Raw genomic sequence first — 7,800 nt, 5'->3', positions numbered from 1 at the left:
CGGAAACAATAGACCATGTTTTTTAAAAAAACACTGTTGGGGAGGGGTTTATTTTTGGGATGTGTTGCAGCGAACCTTAAAGAAAGAATTTCTGCTAGACCCGTACGGCATTCGGTACTTATCTGTTGAAAATGAGGATGGGGTGCCTTTCGACTTAAAAATTCAGGGGGCACACTGTCTAAAGTGGGTAGAGGCGAAAGCGTTTTCCGCATCACTTTGCCTGCTTCTGTGGCACTGGTGGCGTCACATGTAATTGAGTACTAATTACTAAGTGATGACAAATCACTAATTAATGGTTAATTGCTGATTAGTGCCTCAATACTAATTAACTGCTGATTAATGACGCTCAAGCTTCGCCTTTAGGAGTGGAACGCGACAGCGTGTTGAAGCGCTGCCAGGGAGTCCACGGAACGCCACCACCCGTTCGGCGCGATGCTTTGCCGTTTGAACGCAACGCTTTTTGAGGAAAGGAAAAGGCGCAGTAATTCTCTGTCATCTCGGTGGACACCTGAACCGCACCGTAGAGGAAGGGAGGAATTGGGAGTGAAAGAAGAAAGACAAAGATGGCCCGTAATGAAGAAAATGAAAATTGTATTTGAGGAAAGGAAATTACGCAGTAACTGTCTCACATATCTCGGTGGAAACCCGTCAAAATTCAGGGGGAGTGCACTTTTTTTACCTAAAGTGCGGTCACTGATGTGTGGTTAAGATGTTAAGCTTCGCCTATAAGAGCGGAACGCGACAGCGTCTTGCAACGCTGCCAGGGAGTCCATTGAACGCCATCGCCCATTCGGTTCTGCGCCTCGCTCGTCGGTAAATTGGTTTTTGAGGAAAGGAAATGTATCTGTCTCTTATATCTTGGTGGACACTTAAACCTCGCCGGAAGGGAAGGGAGGAGAATGGCAGTGAGCGAAGACACCGTATTCACTAGACGCGCCTTTGTTCATTCCAAACCACCGAGCTGGCTCTCAAGACTAGAGCCGTTGTGTATGTTACGGGAATTTTAAGCTGACGAAGCCAGTCTCGTGCTGGCTGACCACGACAGTGTTGTATGTATATAGCGTTATGTGTAATTTTGTTGTGCAATGTCATGAGTAGAGACCGGATTTTAGGCAAATGCCTATTTTTTTCAACGCTTCGTAGGCGCACCATTTTTACATATGAGCATGAATTAGGTGTTGACAATATGTTTAATACTCTTTTTATAGTGCCTATAAATGCCTATTCAGGGTGTCAGTGCCTATAAATGCCTATTTCCGGCATCGGTGCCTAAAAATGCCCTATTTTACAGAAAAGGGGCCTGAAATACGCTGTGGTATTGCTTTCAGATTCTGTTTGCTTTCGAATCCACTTCGGTTTTGAGTAGAACACACACGTTGCAACATTAGATGACCTCGTCAGCAACCTTTTTCCTATTTTCTGTCATTTTATCTGGCAGCTTCTTGATGACTTTGGCTGTTAAAGTGGTAGTTGGCCAGATGGCACCACATTTCGGAAAGTATACGGAGTAACTTACAGGTTCCTCCAAATAATTACCAGCTGGATCCAATTGAAACCAACAGTAAAATGTTCCATAAACCTGCTGGAAACAGTTTAACTGATTAAAATTTGCACCTGGGTAACCTGCCTTATTTTCGTTCCTTGTGCCCCAGCCGCATGCCATCTTCATCAAATGACATTTGGCGGTGATTTTGTTGGGGCAGGCCACACTAGACAGCTGGCAGTCGTGCGTGCATACGCAAATGCATTCGTGCACTCAAACCATAGAGTAAATGACTCAAACAATGGTCATTTAATGCTTGCATGAAGGCCACTCTTCCGGCATGATCCTTAAATCGAAATGGTTTCTTCGCTCTTTTATCAATTTTTAAATACGCAGCCTCCTGTTAAGGTGTTCATTGTTTCTACTTTTGTACACGACAAGCGAATTGTTTCTTTCGAGGTATACCGAAGTGTTTTAAAAGTGTTGGTAACCGTCCATTTTGCTCTGCTGAAGCATGTGTATTGTAGGAAAAGTTGAGCGACAGGTTTAAAAAAAAACGGCTTCTAATGTTCGCACCTTGCTTAAGGTCCCAAATCATTCCTGCTGTGTTTTTGTTTTATTTTACGGCAGATATTGCGCGCTGAAGTTCGGAACTGTGTGCACTTTTGATAAAGTTCATAGTGCCTATTTTTCTCCGTTAGGTGCCTAAAATGAAATTTTAGCCGCCTATTTATGGCGCCTAAAACGTGCTTTTTAGTACCTAAAAATACGGCCTCTAGTCATGAGCCAAAGCCAGGCAATAAAGAAAAAAAAAGAGCTGGCATGGCGGAGTGGATACCATGCTCGTCTCGCACTCCGAAGACCGGGGTTCGATTCCCGAGCTCGAGTAATTTCCTACTCGGTTTTATTTATTTATATGGCCTGACTAGAAAAGGTAATTAGGCTAATTGGGTAATTAAGCAATTAACTAAGCTCAGTCCCACTTACTTCGAGCATCACTATATGATACCTTCAATTGGTTGCATGGTTACTAGCCAAAGTACAATTGGCCCCGTTTGAAATTGGCGCACTGTGACGTCACGACCGTTTCGACCAGCTGAAAAGCGTGACATTTCTGTCGACAACTGCTGATTACAACGATGAGACATTATAGGCTTTCGCCTTAATAATGCTGACAGGCCTCCACTGTATATGGGGCTCCAGAATGGCAGGCTACCATTGTGACCGATACGCAAGACCTGCCAGGATTTACTTTCGCGAAAATATGGACATGTTTCTGGCCATTCAGAAGGCCGCTGCGGACCCTCTGGAGTGGCTCTCAAAACTGGAGCCGCTGTGTACATTGCCTGAATTTTAATTAGACGAAGCCAGATTCATGCTGACTGACCACGAGTCGCATGTACATAGCGTTTATTGTGTTTTGTTGATTGTTTGTATTGTCCAATTTTCATTGCAAAAGCCAGGCAATAAAGAAAAAAAAGAGCTGGCGTGGCGGAGTGGTTAGCATGCTCGTATCCCACTTCGGAGACCGGGGTTCGGTTCCCAAACTCGACCAATTTCCTACTCGGTTTTATTTTTTATCTGGCCTCATTATAAAGGTTAATTAGGCTAATCAGGTGATTGAGCAATTAACTAAACTCATTCCCTTTAAACCATCACTATACGATCCCTTTAATTCGTTGCATGGTTACTAGCCAAAGTACAATTGGCTCCGTTTGAAATTCGCGCACTGTGACGTCACGACCGTTTCGACCAATTGAAAAGCGTGACATTTCTGTCGACAACTCCTGCTTACAACGATGGGGCACTAAAGGCTCCCGCCTTAAGAAACCATGGTGTTAACTGAATATTTTACCTGTTTTGTCATAAAGTAAAAAATATAGCTCACTCAGAATAATTCCAAACTTATACAGTTCAAACTGAACCTAAGTTGATTTATTGTTATGCAGCGATACTGGCAGATTTGTGACATGCAAAAATATTTGCCTTTCTGCTCTCTTTCTTATTCAATTGCGGGTGAGATGCGAGAGAAAACAGTTTTCAAATATATGTTGTCAACAATGAGAAGCATTGCTGCAATTATTTCCTTGAGAGAACATGCACTGAAACATCTTAGCAGGCACCAACCATGCGGTCAGTGCAGGTGTGATTTAAGCCCTTCTTTGACAAGGTTCTTCTAAAGTCTCCGTTGTAACCTGTAATACATCTCACAGTGAAACATTTTTTAGGGTAGTACGTCAACTTCGTGTACCCATATAACAATGTATCACCCCAGTGATATCCCAAACACCTTCAGTGGTGTCGGCGTCGTAATGCTGTGTAACATGGCAAATGAGAGATGGGCTTCGTAAAGAAGGCAATGTAATTATGTTTTCGTGCAGACTAAGTGACAACACGGTTATAGGACTCATTTGACTCTTTGGGCTCGTATGTGGAGGTATTCCCTGAGACTTTCGTGTGAAGAAGTTGCCAAAAAACAGACTCTGTGGGGTAACTAATTCGGATTAGTATTTTATCAGGCTTGTGTGCGAACACCAACTGCCAGTGTCTTTCGGACAGAGCCTGTGAGAAGGGTTTCAGTCCGTACCTAACATGCAGAAATATGTAGCCCAGACAACTATCTTATGCAGCTTTATAACAGTAAAAGCGAATACTCAGACGCTTTTGAAATAATGACACGCGAGTGAAAAAATAGCCCATGTTATTAATAACAGCATATAGCAAAACAGGTCAGCCGTATGCAGTTCATACCAGACCTTTTTGCCGTTGCCTGACTGCTGCTAGGGAAATTGCTATAGGTTTGCTTCTGACACATTTTGTTATACCAAAATTCACATGGCGCGCCCGCTCCCATTTGCTTTCAAAAAGCTGGCTGTTCGGGCGAAAACGCATGCGAGCGTCGCATGGTTATTGGTGTGCAAAGCTTCAGCATTCGAAATTGATGAAAAAAAAATACTGAAGTTGTGTTTTGCTTTTTCTTGTAGCCTACCGCTTGAATGGTGAACCGCTGTCAAGTACACTGTCCGCGGATGCATTGCATAGTGTAATGTTCGTAAATGCGGTGGAGAGGGCACTGAATCGCAGAAGCATCGCTTTACATCGGGTTCACAGCGCGTCGTCGTGTTCACTTCCCTCGATTCCGTTTTGAGTTTCGCTTTCTATTACCAAAACCATGCGCCAGATAACCCAACAAGTTCTACATCGGGTTCGTCCTTGATGTTGCATGTGCGGAAAATGTTGTCATCTTTGACCACCGCCATGGAGGCTACTCCTGCTATAGCGAGGTTTCTCTTTGCACGGGATCCCCTCGAACAGCGAACGGCGAGATCAGCGGTAGATGGTTTGGTTTGGTTTTGTTTATGGGGTTTAACGTCCCAAAGCGACTCAGGCTATGAGAGACGCCGTAGTGAAGGGCTCCGGAAATTTCGACCTCCTGGGGTTCTTTAACGTGCACTGACGTCGCACAGTACACGGGCCTCTAGAATTTCGCTTCCATCGAAATTCAGCCACCGCAGCCAGGATCGAACCCGCGTCTTTTGGGTCAGCAGCCGAGTACCATAACCACTGAGCCACCGCGGTGGCCAGAACAGCGGTAGAATCTGACATATTTCGGTGAGTTGCTTTGTCCCGCTCGAGTGACAGTCTTGCTGCTGGCGAGTCTCACAGTGCAGTTACAGCCACATAACCGTGGCTGCGAACCATAAACTCTATCTCTGCGAACACATTCCCCGGCGTCCCAGATTTTCCAAACTCCCATGCCCGTTTCCTTGCGGAATTCGAAACCAGAACTAGAAGCAAACGTGGCGCGAACAAAATACAAAAGTCACAAAAATAGCGAAGTTCGAGCCTTAGACAGATGCACTTTATAATAGTATTATATTTTATTGTGGATAGTATGCACGCTACATATGCTCTAGTTTTTGAGTGCGTTGCTAGCGATGGTTGTCACGTGGTGCTTACGTTTGTGCGCGCGGGGGTTTGTCTGCGCGGCAGGGTGAAGTGCCACACGTCGCCATGTCTTCTGCGTTGCACGGCGCGATCACTGGCGACAACGAAGTAAAATTTCTGAACGACACAAGACTGTATGTACCGTGTAACGTGTGCACATTCAGTTTCGGCGGCGCCGACGCACGGATCCTCCTGGACATGATCAACAGGATGTCTTTGAAGCCACTGGACTTCCTAGCAATTTATGTCGGCGGCAACGACCTCTGCACCCAACGGCCGCCGGAGGACATAGCCGATGATATAAAGGTATGTGATCATGGGGAGCTTGCGACTGTTGTGAGTAGCGGCTACGCGTGCGAAATGTGGTTTTCGCGGCAAGGAGCACGTGCTTCGCGCATAACAAATTGCGCGACAGATGTCACGATTATAGCTCGTTTTCTTGCTTTTTTCCATGGGTTGCTATCAGAAAAGCCACTACCACAAGAAGTATCCGGCATTGGCGTGTGAAGCCTCGGTTTGCAGGAGGCAAAGACGCAAAAAAATTGCCCCTCAACTTCCAAGGGAAGAAAGAGGGAATAGAAACAAACAGTGGGTGACTGATGGCGAAAGGGACCACGCAGTGCGGAGGGTGTACGTTATACTGTGATTACTTAGTGCATAGTCTACTGTATGAATTGTCTCTGGCGTTTCTTCTGTTTTTCTGCACGTCAGATTTCCTCAATGTGCACATGTCTGCATGGTGCTTACAAAGTGCCAGAACGGCATGTAAGCTAGGAGACTTCTTGTTTCATCGTGCAGTATAGACAGAGAAGTTTGATGGATATATTGCTCTCATGTATGCGACAGTCGCATACTTGGCCACTTTCCTCTCACATTGCTGTTTTGTATGCCACATTTATTAATGCTGCTTGTTTCTTCCATGCAGAAGCTGGTGCAGCAGGCAGCCTCTGTGGCCAGGAAAATATTTCTCTTCAGGCTACCACCACGGCTGTCGGAGACAGCGGGGCAAAGAAAAAGGAGGAAAAGGCTTGACAATAATCAGAATCCTCGCAGCCTCAGAGGATGTGGTGCTAGTCGGCGTGCAGGTAAACATTCCGCAGGCAGAGAGTCCTGCATGTGAGCAGTGCAGCTGCGATGAAACGATTGGGCACCTACTCTGTGACTGCCCTCGTTTTGAGCGAGAGTGCGCCTTCCTGGCTGCTACTCTCTACCGCTTGGACTCACGCCCTCTAACAAAGCCCAAGGTTCTGGGGCCCTGGACACAAGCTTCCTCACAAAGGAAAGCAGTGAAAGCGCTCCTGAGGTTCTTAAAGGACTCTGGGTTGTGTTTTCGTCTACAAGCTTTAAGCTTTCAGTGTGTGCCCTTTGTCCCCTTGACATAGTGGTCCATGGACACTTGGAAAACTCATCTCGTTGCCGCTATTTTTCCTTTTCCCCCTTTGTTCCCCTCCCCACATGTAGGGTAGCCTGCTGGGCATCGCCTGGTTAACCTCCCCTTCCTTTCCGTCCTTCTGTTTCTCTCTCTCTGATTTAAGCTTGTACTACGTTGTGTTACATCATAAATGACTAGTACGAATCCATGGACTTTCTGTTTCATCAAGGCAAGCAAAAGTATATAATGTGAAGAGAACAAAGTTGTATATAACTTGGAATACCACCTTGGCGTGGTCATGAAGTGGTAAATGTACCGGAAAGGCACTGCATGCATATCGGCCCTCTAACCTGGAATGCTGAAGTGACTGCGATTGAAATATACTTGATATGGCGCGTGTCCTGTGTCTTCTTTTTCTTTGTGCCTCGTTTACTTTACGACCACATATTTCCATCATGAAGTACACTTTGGCTTGCGCATTTTGACTGTGTCGCATTATGTGAGATGCTGCTATAGTGTCCATATTATTCGTGCATTTGCAGGGGCGGTTTGTTGCAACGGGACAAGAAAAACGTGCCCTGTACGCCGCAGATGGCTACCACGTCTCCCGAGGCTGCGGGTGAAAGCCCTGGCTAAATCGGTGTCATTAGCCCTGAGAACGACATTCAGGAACCACTTCAATTTCATGCCGCCACATCGCCACCACCGGCAGGTGTGGAAAATATTGCAGTGCGAAGACTGGAGGGTGAAGGGCCATTCCAACGGCCATTGTCGCCAGTTCATGGCATGAAGGTATGATAGAGGCACTGAAGATGCGGTGTTTGTCTGTCATAAAAGATCTTTTTTTTTCTGTCAAGCGAGAAATCGGAAACAGAGAAATTTCTTTGCTCTGATAATTGCTGCAGTGGAGGACAAAAAAAAACTGATGAAGAGTGGCAATTTGGGTTAGTTGGTTCAGCACAGAAAACCAAAGCAGTGCAGTTTTTTCCCTGTTGTC

At 45.7% G+C, this 7,800-nt stretch overlaps 1 pseudogene; it reads left to right on the top strand.

The window, feature by feature from the left end:
- The first annotated feature begins 5,497 nt into the window (after positions 1-5,497).
- On the top strand, positions 5,498-7,593 carry LOC149369866 (uncharacterized; annotated as a pseudogene).
- The last annotated feature ends 207 nt before the right edge of the window (positions 7,594-7,800 follow it).

Source organism: Amblyomma mixtum, chromosome 1 (assembly GCF_055824585.1).
Source record: "Amblyomma mixtum isolate Tamu chromosome 1, ASM5582458v1, whole genome shotgun sequence".
NCBI classification, from domain to species: Eukaryota; Metazoa; Arthropoda; class Arachnida; order Ixodida; family Ixodidae; genus Amblyomma; species Amblyomma mixtum.
This window is presented reverse-complemented; position numbering and strand designations above follow the sequence as displayed.